The sequence below is a fragment of the Myotis nattereri genome (genome assembly GCF_964212035.1).
Source record: "Myotis nattereri genome assembly, chromosome: 7".
In the NCBI taxonomy this organism is placed as follows: domain Eukaryota; kingdom Metazoa; phylum Chordata; class Mammalia; order Chiroptera; family Vespertilionidae; genus Myotis; species Myotis nattereri.
In genome coordinates this window covers 81,542,226-81,554,854 of record NC_138082.1, presented here as the reverse complement: position 1 = coordinate 81,554,854, position 12,629 = coordinate 81,542,226, and the positions used below count along the sequence as shown (strand labels likewise).

The 12,629-nt window shown below is 35.6% G+C and overlaps 1 protein-coding gene across 3 annotated transcripts in view; it reads right to left on the bottom strand.

Moving 5' to 3' along the window:
- DPP10 (dipeptidyl peptidase like 10) overlaps positions 1 to 12,629 on the bottom strand; it is a 1,372,039-nt gene that overhangs the window by 456,143 nt on the left and 903,267 nt on the right. The gene's annotated exons all lie outside the window — the stretch shown is intronic.

Genomic DNA, 12,629 nt, shown 5'->3' with positions numbered 1-12,629 from the left:
CACTGTTCATAATCCAGGCAATTACTTTCCAAAATCACTTTAACATATTCTCTTTAATGATACATTTACAGTATTATAAATACCAAATGTGAGAGAGTTGAGGACACTGAATATATATTAAGAAAACTTCCAATCTAAGAAGAAAGTTCATCAAATTAACAGAATAATACCAAGTTCCACCAAATAAATACCAGCCAACAAATAATAAGTTGATTTAAGAGTTAAATATAAAAACTCAAATAATGCAATACCCGAGTTTTAACAAAAAGCACCATTTACATTAGTCCCTGATGTATAAACTAAGTGTACTCCCTTTTTAAATTCCAAATTCTAGTACATGCAAGGACAACATGATTTAATTACCGAAATTAGGCATCGCAAACTCATTTTTAGATAGTAAGAAACCAGGAAGGAGTGAGCAATATTTCATTTTCTTTGACAAATAATAGCATTGTTTATTTACTGTATAAAAGCACAGCTGTGCCCTTTCATTTCTGACCTTCACTTTGGTTGAAAATAAAATGTCAAAGGTACATACAAACCTCATTAGATATTGTTTTTAAAAGGTTCAGAACTTATTACAGCAAGCGCTTTGTTTCTTCCAGCTGAAAAGCTGGGCCAAAGAATCAATAACTTCAAATGAAATTTCCTTTAACATGAATCAACCATGTATTTAACCATAAAAAAAAAAATGCTAAGGAGCACATAAAGAAATATTACTAGTGGTAACAGTGTGAATTGTTTGATTCCAAGCCTAGTAAAAGACCTTGTGATTATGTATAGATTTGCAAAACATAATGCTCCATTTGACAGTCTGACACACCACAATTTGAACTTTCTTTATTCATTGAACAAATATTGGAACCATTACTTTTCAAGGTATTGAGTGAAGTATTGTAAGGTGCTGGAGACATATCTATGCATTGCTCTTAGGGGCTCACACTGGCAAAGCATGAAAGAATGTGATACATGTCAGCATAAGGATAGAGAGTGCTAGAAGAGTAGAGAAAGGAAGGGAAAATCTTGCAAAAACAACTTTAAGAGGCCAAAGATAGAAATAAGATGACTAACTTTCACCCATCTCTATTGAGAATAAAAAATAGTACAAACACTTTGGAAGACAGTTGGGTGGTTTGTTACAAAAGTAGTTGTAGAAGCCATCAATTGCACCAGTATTTACCCAAATGAGTTGAAAACTTATGTTCACACAGAAACCTGCAGATGGTTATTTAGATCAGCTTTATTCATGATTGCCAAAATGTGGAAGCAAAGAAGATTTCTTTCAATAGGTGAATGTGTACACTGTGGTAGATCTAGATCAGTGATGGCAAACCTATGACAGGCGTGTCAGAGGTGACACACGAACTCATTTTTTTGGTTGATTTTTCTTTGTTAAGTGGCATTTAAATATATAAAATAAATATCAAAAATGTAAGTCTTTGTTTTACTATGGTTGCAAAGATCAAAAATTTCTATATGTGACACGGCACCAGAGTTAAGTTAGGGTTTTTCAAAATGCTGACATGCTGAGCTCAAAAGGTTCGCCATCACTGATCTAGATAATGCACTGTTCTGCATTAAGACATGGAGCAAGCTTAAGTGTACATTAGTAAATGAAAGAAACCAATTTAAAAGGGCTATATGACTCCAACTTCATGACATTCTAAAAGGGCAAAGTGTGAAGAAAGTAACAATATTAGTGATTATAATAGTGATGCATGTCATGATATATTTGTCCAAACTTACAGAAAATACAACAGCAAGAGTGAACCCTAATGTAAGGCATATAGACTTTGGCAGATAATGACATGTCAATACAGAATTATCAATCGTAACAAATATATAACTCTAGTGTGGGATGTCCAGAATGGGGGAGGTCTTGCCTTGTGTGAGGGCCAGGGGCAAATGGAAAAATCTCTGTACTTTCAGCTCGATTTTTTTGTGAACACAACCTCTCTCAGAAAATAAAGTCTATGAATTTTTTTCTTTAAAGTTAAATGACCTGGACTTCACAGAAAGGAAAGGAGAAGCAGCATGTTAGATAAAAGTATCAGTAATTTATTTATTTATTTTTTACAAACCAAAGAAGCCTTAATTCTAGAATTCATTTTCTGTCATAGGAGTTTGGGATTTTAGTCAAATGAGCTAATTGTATTAGGGTTTCACTTATTCTACGAGATGTCTCAATAAAAACAGATGTTTCAAAATTTAAAATTTTCCAAGATTATATATAATGTACCATCAATTCCCCTTCTTCCTTTAAAAATTATCTTTATTGTTGAAAGGATTACAAATGTTCCCCTTTACCCCACTGACCTCCTCTACCCTGTTCCCAGGCCTTCACTGAACTAGTATATGTGTCCATGGGTAATGCATATGTGCATGTAAGTTCTTTGGTTAAACTCTCACCCTTGTCCCCCCACCAAGATTCATCAAAACAACAATGAGGTACCATCTCACATGTCAGATTGGCATTATGCTAAGCAAAATAAGGCATTCGGGGAAAGGTAAATGTCACATGATCTCACTCATATGTGGGATATAATGAGCAACATAAACTGATGAACAAAAATAGATCCAAGACAAGGTAACCCTGAACAGACCATCCAACCTTAGAGAGAAGGCGGGGGGGGGGGGCAGTTAGAGAGCAACCAAAGGACTTGCATGCATGCATATTAGCATAATCAATGGGCACAGACACTGGGGCAGTGGTGGCTTGTACTTAGGGGTGGGAGTGGCTGGAGGGTGGGGGGGTTAATCAGGAAAAAAGGAGACATAGTAATACTTTAAACAATTAAAAAGTATTAAATAAAATGTTTTTATGCTTTCTTTCCCAAAGTTTAAACAATGTGTGTACGCATATAATAAAATATCATATACATAATGAATAAACTATTCAGGTAATTGCAAACTCACATACAGTTGTGAGAGTGATCCTGTATACCTTCATTCAGTTTCCCTCAATCACAGATAATCTCTTGAATAATCATATCATACAAACCACTGATGTTGATACTCAATCAACCTCATTCAGATTTCACCTATTTTACATATATTTATTTGTACACGTATGAGCATGTATGTGTGTGTGTGTGTAGCTCCATGCACTTGTATCCCATGTACCAGCACCAGTGAGGATACAGAAAAGTCCCAGCACCAGATCGCCCGTGCTGCCCTTTAACTACCACAGCCTCCCTTCTGCAGCCCTCGGTAACCACTCATCTATCTTTCATCTCATCATTTTGTAAGTTTCAGCACAGTATGCAAATCAAATCATATAATATTTAACCTTTTGAAATTGGCATTTCTCAAACAGTATACTCCTCTTTGAGGTCCATCCTAGCTGTTGAGTATATGGATACTCCGTTCCTTTATTACTGGTTGGTAGTATTTCAGGGTATTCACTAAGCACAGTCTGTTGATCCATGCACTGTTGAAGGACTTCTGGGTTATCATTTGCAGTTTGGGGTAATTATGAATAAACCTGCTGTGAACATTTTGTATAGATTTTTGTGGGAACATACATTTTCCTTTCTTTGGGATAAATGTCAAAGTGTGCAATTGCTGGGCCATATGATAAGCACATTGTTAGGTTTGTAAGAAAATGTTATATGCTTTTCTAGAGTACTTGTAGCATTTTCCATTCTCACCAGCAATGTATAAGTAACCCACTTTCTCTTCATTCTTGCCATATTTGGGGTGTGTGTGTGTATGTTTAAAGTTAGCTATTCTGGTACTTGTGTGCTGATATTCCATTGTGGTTTTAATTTCCCTCTGTCTAGTAGTAATGAACATAATTTAATGTGCTTATTTGTGATCTGTACATCATTCTCAGAGGAATGTCTGTTCAGGTCATTTGCCAATTTCTTAACTGGATTGTTTTCATTTGTGTGTGTGTTTACCTTCTTAGCCTGGAGAGATCTTTATGTATTCAAGATACAAAAAAATCTCATATATGTCAACTTAAAATGTCCTCAAAATCTCTCCTCATCTTTTCACCCTCTTAAAAAAGACTTTTACAGAGAAAATTTTTTAAATATTGATGAGGTCCCGTTTATCACACCTTCCTTTTATAAATCATGCTTTTGACGGCAAAGGAAAAAAGACTTCCACCTAATTCTCTGTCCTGAAGATTTTCTCCTATATTTTTTTTCTAAAATGATCAAGTTTTATATTTTACATATGAATCCCTGACCCGTTTTCTGTGACCTTTTGTATATAGCATGAGGGTTAATCATAGATCCATATTTTATCTTTATTTTATTGCCTACTGAATACCCAATTGCTCCAGCACCAATTGCTGAACAGCATTTATTTCATTTTAGTGAATTATTCTATTAGATTAAATATTGAAATAATGTTGAATGATACTAATAATAGTGACAGTCTTTTTTCTTCTATTATGGCAGTATCTTTACTATTTCATTATTTAATAAGATTTTTTTCACATTTTTAGGAAGGAATCATTATCATGCGTATGTAATTTTTTTTATTCCAGTGTCACTTAGAATTTTTATTTGAAATTATTACTGTCATGATATACTTTGAGCCTCTTTTATATAAACATATTTCCCCCTCTAATGTGATGACATAAAAATTGTATAAATGAAATTTCCAATTGCTTATCACCCTCTATTTATATAACAAAATCCAACTGCTTATGGTGACTTATTATTATTACTATTTTATACTTCTAGATTAATATGTAAATGGTTGTTTAAATATTTTTATCTGTTTTGATGAATGAAATTATATGACCCAAGATTTTTCCACTTTGCACTTTATTGGTTAGTTAACATTTCAATATTTTTTTAAAGATATGTTTTTATTGATTTTAGAGATGAAGGGAGAGAGAGATATAAACATTGATGTGAGAGCACACCCCCGTACTGAGGATGGAGCCTGCAACACGGGCATGGGAAACTAACCTATTGGTACGTGCTCAATCCACAGAGACACATTTTAATATTTTTATTAAATATTTTTAAACTTTTATTTTATGTTATGTTATCTGCAATTATTTAATAATTTTAATAATAAGGATTTTTATTTTATCCCAATTGTCCCTAGTACTTATTTTAAAAGTAACCCATCAAAGTAATTATTATAATTAAATATGCTCTTTAAACAATAATTGGAGAGAGATATATATGAAACTTAAAGATCCATTTCTTTGGCTTCATTCATTACTGAGAGTGAACTTTATACCTCATTGCTTTTTTTTTCTTTTTTCTTTGTTCTTTTCTTTAATTTTCTTTAGCTGCTATGCCCTATCCCTGAGGTCTCTTGAATTTTTCAGTCCTAGAATAAAGACTTCTTTCTTCTACATATAATGAATATTTAAGCTTCTCTTTTACTAGCCTCCCAGGCTGGCTTTTATCTCCTATAACCCTTTATCTGCAAGTCTCATCATAATCCTTTTGGTTGTTTATCCATTGTAATCAAATCTCTCTTTTCCAAATGTCCCCTCTCCCCCAAACCCTACTGGATATTAGTATCTTTATTTCACAGGAAAAAAACAAAATAACTTAGGATCAGCAAAGTTAAATGTCATCTGACAAAGGTCAGATGGTTAGAGTCAGGACTGAAACTGGAACCTATATCTCCCTGACAAATCAAGCTACGCTTCTCCTGTCTCTCAAAATGTTCTCATTCACCATTCTCTTTAATTACATCTTTTTAAAGAGAGACAATATACGCTTTTATAAATGATATTTTAAGAATAGTTTTGCCCTAACCGGTTTGGCTCAGGGGATAGAGCATCAGGCCTGCAGACTGAAGGGTCCCAGGTTCGATTCTGATCAAGGGCATGTACCTGGGTTGCGGGTACATACCAAGTAGGGGGTGTGCAGGAGGCAGCTGATCGATGTTTCTCTCTCATCAATGTTTCTAACTCTCTATCCCTCTCCCTTACTCTCTGTAAAAAATCAATAAAATATATTTTTTTAAAAAGAATAGTTTTAATGAGGTTAGCCAGAGAACCCTTCATCCAAATGAAATTATACTCCTCAGTGTACCCTCTCTGGGCCTTATTAGTGCCCCATTCTGCTCCAAATTGCCCTGAAGGGACATTGCCACAACCTTCTCTTTTCTGAAGCAGAGTATTGTCGCAGCATTCACTAAAATGTGGTGAGTTTATTTTGTTTTCCTCAAGAAAATTACCTAGAACATGCCAGTCTACAAGTCCAAATGTACACCCCAATCATTGTTACACACTATTTAGTATTAGAACATGTATGACACATATTACCATCTGATTACTCAGGAAATTAATTTATTTTGGAATCTTATTATTTGATATATTTTAATAATTTTCTCTATATTTTAACTTCAAGGCTATACTTATCAAACTGAGAATCCTGGATTATCACAAATTTATCCCAACAACTCATATTGAAACATAAGAAGGTAGTTCAGAAGAAAACTGGCATTAGGTTGTAAATCAATAAAAATATTTAAAAAAAAAACAAGACACAAGGTATGCCCTGGTATGCCATGGCTCATATGCTTAGAACGTCAACCTGTGCAATAAAGGGTCACAGGTTCAATTCCTGATCAAGTGCATGTACCTAGGTTGCAGGTTTGATCCCTGGGAGGCAACCTCCTCTCTCTCTCTCTCTCTCTCTCTCTCTCTCTCTCTCTCTCTCTCTCTCTCTCTCTCCATCTTTCCCTCCCTCCCACCTTTCCACTCTCTTTAAACATCAATGGAAAAAAAATCCTTGGATGAGGATTTAAAAAATAAAATAAATGAGGACATAAAGTACTCAGCTCACTAAATGTCAGCCACTGTCATTATTATTATTAAAACATTACAATGTATTAAAATATATAGGTCTTTATGATGCACCTTTGAATTTTACAGTTTCAGAACCAAAAGAAAAATGGTTTTTGTTCCTTTGGAATATTCATCTCTTTCATAGTTGTTCCCTTCAGCCCAAATACTTCCACTTTGTTCTGGTTTTATGTTACAAGAAGCACATTACTGAGTTGCTTCTTATAGTTAATGAAAAAGTTCACTCATAAGTATCTTCTTTAAGGAAGGGCATTTGACCAGATTGAATTTAAGGTAAAAAAATGTGAATCGCACAAAAAAATAAATGATAAATCAGTCTTGTCAATGAAGGAAGCTTCAAGCAGCGTGCTACCTACTATTGCTGTGAGCAATTCATCCATTCAAACAGAAGCACGGGAAGAATTAGTGCATCACATCACATGTAGACGCAGAAAATTACCTTTGTTCCTTTTGGCATGCTGGGTGTTTCCTTTTTGTATTTTTTTCTTTACCCTTTTCTTACTCTCTAGTATATTATTTGGCAATAGCTAAGTTTCTTGAACAAGAGCCCAGTCAAACCTCATCAACTCTACTAACTAAAACCAGTCCTGATTCAGATTAACTCTATATCTTCTAAAGTCCATACTATATACACTTATAATTGAATTTATTTCCTAAGTAAGGTCATCATCCAACTGATGTTCTATATTGCTTAACTACATTTCTAGCATGTGACAGTCATATGGAAAGGCATTTTAATGATAAAGAAATGCATTTTAAATTTAACTACGTGGGGAATAGCTAAATTCTGACCAAAGCCATGTGTCCACTGAGTAGAATGAAGAGGCTAGCTGGAAAATAAGTTATCAATTATATATTTGTTTATGTGCCTGTTTCTCCCCTTCCCATCCATGCCTTTTTCTTCACCAAACATGGAGACGATATTCAGGAAACTCACATTAAATATGAAATACTGAAATATGATTTCCAAGAAACATGCCTCCTGCAGTGCACTCATCTTCTCATAGTTTCCCGACAAAAAGCTATGAACCTATTCTCCCATTCCCTATTCTCAAACAGGAACACGCAATAATGTTGCAGCAACAGCAATGAGAGTTAGGAGGTCAGATTCCAGCCCTAACTCAACCGTTAACCAGCACATATGCCCTAGGCTAGACCTCTCAGTCCATTTGGGCATACTTTTCATCATTTATACAGAGAAAGGCTTCAGTGGAAATCACACTATTTCCAGCTGTGTTCTGGGGACTCTGACAAGCTCTCTCAGGACAAAGGAGGGGAAAGATGCTGGTTATGTGGTTAGTGCTTTTCAGCCAGAACAGAGAACAGCTCTTCTTTGGCATGTTTGACTTCTTCATATAGAATTTTACTGAAGCACTCTGCACACACAGTGGAGAGCACAGCACACACACACACACACACACACACACACACACACACACACTATAATAAAGTAGCTGGCATTTCTAAGATCCCCTAATTTCTGTGACAGTTTGAACTAGTTCCCCTTGTTTTCAGAAGAGACTCTGAGTGCTCATCAAATAAGAAATGCATTTTTGGGTTCTGAAGGGCTTAAATTAAATTCTACCTCAAACTTGTCATCATTTAAATAAATAAATCAAGAACTTTAAAATTTACTCATAGACTTAATTAGTCAAAAGAGTCAATTACTCAAACATGCTAATCATTCTCAAACCTCTTTCTAGACCTTTATTCAAATTAAATCTCCTGAGTTTTAGTAGAAAACCTAAATATGAGAAATGTACTTACACAAAGGCTTTTCACATTCTGAGAAGGAAAATTACACAGTAACACACACACACACACACACACACACACACACACACACACACACACGCACACTGGGATGGTAAGTAGTATGGCCCTGCTTGAGCCTTTGAGCCTTTACATAGCCATGTTTAACTTGCTTTCTCAGGTATATTATTTATTTCAATCACATTACCATGAGAAAATTTTTGTATCATATTTTTATAACTTACAACAGAGGTCTGCAGAGTGTGGTTCAGGGAAAGATGGTAAATTTAGGTCCTAGAAGTCAAAATTGTGCCAAATAATACTATTATTTTTAATGATACTACTCTTTTACACAGGGTTAAAATCTTCAATCTTAGTACAGACCAATGGTGGATGAACTGCAGGCACCTGATAGTCCTCATTTGGGCATCAGATCATACTACTGTTATTCTATTCTTTACTGCATTTCTGATCAAGTAAAAAGAAATGCAGGAGCCCTGACTGTTTTGGCTCAGTGGATAGATAGAGCGTCGGCCTGCAGACTGAAAGGTACCAGGTTCGATTCCAGTAAAGGGCATGTACCTTGGTTGCGGGCATATCCCCAGTAGGAGGTGTGCAGGAGGCAGCTGATTGATGTTTCTCTCTCATCAATGTTTCTAACTCTCTATCTCTCTCCCTTCCTCTCTGTAAAAATTCAATAAAATATATATTTAATAATAAAAAAATGCAGGGGTGGGAAAAAACATGCTTATAGTTAAAATACAAGTAAATAATATAATGATTATAAATAATCAAATAATAAATTCTATGTGTCACATACTCATAACTGTGTACTACTTTTGCCCAACCCTCTACAGCTAACCAAAACTTATGGGATGCAGTGAAATCATATATATAACTTTAAAAATCATTAAAAAATATTTTAAATCAATAGCTTAAACTCACATGTAAAAAAGCTTTAAAAAATAAAGGCAAACTAGCTGAAAATTAGCTAAAGAAATAAAATAATAAAGGTGAACGATAAATGAAATAGAGAATAGAAAAACAATAGAGAGAATCAACAAGATAAAAAGTTGAAAAGATCAACAAAATTGACAAACTGTTGCTAACATAAAAGTGAAAGAAGATGCAAATAATCAGTCAGATATAAAACTAGGAGCATTACTAAAAAATCTTACAGAAATAAAACAGATTTTGCGAGAAAACTATGAACAATAGTATGTCAACAAATTCGGTAACATAAATAAATTGGGAACATTTCTAGAAATACAAACTACCAAAGTAACTCAAGAAGAAATAGAAAATCAGAACAGGCTCATAACAAGTAAAGAAATTGAATCATTAATAATAAAGAAAATTTCCAAAACAACAACAAAAATTCAAGAGCAGATGGTTTCACTTATGAATTCTACCAAATATTTAAAGAATAATAAATACTAATTGCTAGGTCGCTGAAGGAGGAACACACGAGGCCAGAATGGTGAGGGGATTACAAATTTATTTGATCATCCGCACACCAGGTGGCTGAACCCCAGATGGCTCCAGCACCAAGTGACTGGAGTCAGTGGTTTTTAAAGGACTTTGGCAGGCTTTTTCTGGGCGGAGAATTCTCTGTGCAGTTCCAGAGAGGAGAGATAATGGAATGTGGTCTCAAAGTAAAGAGTGGTTTCATCAAAAGGGAATGTCCATACTAATATGGCCTGAAAAGTCAGTTTCCAGGGAAGGGGTATCGATTCAATTGCTCGATCAAACCTAACACTAATCCTTCTCAAATTCTTCCAAAAACAAGAAGAAGGAATACTTACTAACTCATTCTATAAGGTTAGAATTATCCTGATCCAAGTCTAGACAAGACAACAGAAAAACAACTAATTAATTTTCTTGATGAATACAGATTCAAAAATCCTCAACAAAATATTAATAGAGAATCTCAGAACTATTTGTTTCTATTTTTAAATTACACACCAAATTTATAAGCATATCTAAAGGATTATCTAGCTTTAATAAAGGCACTTTACCCAATGAATGCAAGGGTAGCTCAACAGCCACAACAAAGAAAACCCACCAATATACCAAAACATTAATAGAAAAAACACATAATCATCTCAATAGATGATAAAATATATGTAAGAAAATCCAACACTCTTTTTTTATGAAGACATTAAAAAATAATATTAAAAGAAAACTTTCTCAGTTTGATTTAAAGCATTTATAAAACAAACAAACAAACAAACAAAAAAAACAGTTCAGATGACAGTCAGTTATGAAAAACTAAAAGCTTTCCTCCTATGATCACTAACAAGACAATGATGCCTACTTTCACCATTTCACTTCAATATTTTACTGGAAATTCTAACCAGAATAATTAGGTAAGAAAAAGAAATAAAAAGTAGCCACAATGGAGATTAAGAAGTAAAACTATCTCTACTTGGATATGGTATTAGCATCTCTATATAGAAAAGCCCAAAGACTCTACAATAACCTACTACATCTAATAGGTTAAGGTTATAGCCTCAACACTCAAAAATCTGTTGCATTTCTATATACCAGTAATGAGTAATCAAAAATGTATTAAGGAATCAATTCTATTTATAGTATCATTCAAAGGAATAACTCACTCAAGAATAAATTTAAACAATGAGGTAAAAACTTTTACACTTAAATTTACAAAAATTACTGAAATGTGACAATGTTGATGAGCCTCTAAAATATTATGCTAAGTGAAAGAAGTCAGACACAAATGTCACATATCACTTAATCGCCTCCATATGAAATATGCAAAATAGGTAAATCTATAGAGACTGGGAGGGGATTGTCAGGAGCTGGGAGGAGGAGGAAACTGGGAGTAACTGCTTAAGGGGCTCCTTTGGGAGTGATGAAATGTTTAGGAGTGGATAGAGGTGGTGGTTGCACGCAGAATGCAACATGCCACTGAATTGTTCACTTTAAAATGGATAATTGCATAATATGTGACTTTCATTTTATTTATTTTTTAAAAAATATATATATTTTATTGTTTGTTTTTTTTTTACAGAGAGGAAGGGAGAGGGATAGAGAGTTAGAAACATTGATGAGAGAGAAACATCGATCAGCTGCCTCCTGCACACCCCCTACTTGGGATGTGCCCGCAACCAAGGTACATGCCCTTGACCGGAATCGAACCTGGGACCTTTCAGTTCGCAGGCCGACACTCTATCCACTGAGCCAAGCCAGTCAGGGCGTGACTTTCATTTTAATAAAATTGTGATCAGCAGCATACTTTGAGTCAGAGAAAAAAAGATAATAAATGTGATGGGGTGATAAGGTAATCTGAGTAACTAGAATTTCTGAGTAGTGAACTGTAATGGATAAAAAAGTAAATTCCTCATCCTTGTTCCCCTAATGTTATCCTATATATTAAAAGGGTAATATGCAAATTGACCAAATGGTGAATGACTGGTTGCTATGATGCGCACTGACCACCAGGGGCAGATGCTCAATGCAGGAGCTGCCTCTAGCCCACAGGCCCTGGCCACCCGATTGGGGCCTGTGGGCCAACCTCTCAGCCCCTTTCCCCATAAGGCAGGCTCCGATCACCCAATGGCAAATGGGGAACCCGGGGAGGGTAGCGGCAGATTCAGGAGGTGCCAGGCCAAGGCCCCCGCCCCACCAGTCACCCCGCATACCAGTGATGGGGGACAGGGGCAGCGAGGGGACGGAGGGAATGGCCAACCTCTTGGTCCCTTCCCCCAGCCGCAGGCTCCAATTTCCCAACGGCGAATGGGGAACTGGGGGTGGGTGGTGGCGGGGGCCAGCTGCCGGCAGCCAGGAAGATGGCCTTGATTGCAGGCCAGGCCTAGGGACCGTACTCGTGCATGAATTTCATGTGCCGGGCCTCTAGTATAACTATATGATGTCTCAGAAAAAAACAAGGTAAGCTGTGAGTCTAGGATCAGAGATACTCTACACCCCAAGCAAAAGCTAAATTGTGATGCCCAGATTCAAGGCACAGTCTTCCATGTAAGCAGGGATGTTTCCCAAGTCTAGTTTCCCTGATTCCAGTTTTTTAGAGTTTATACTCAGATGAATAATCTTTGTCCAGGAG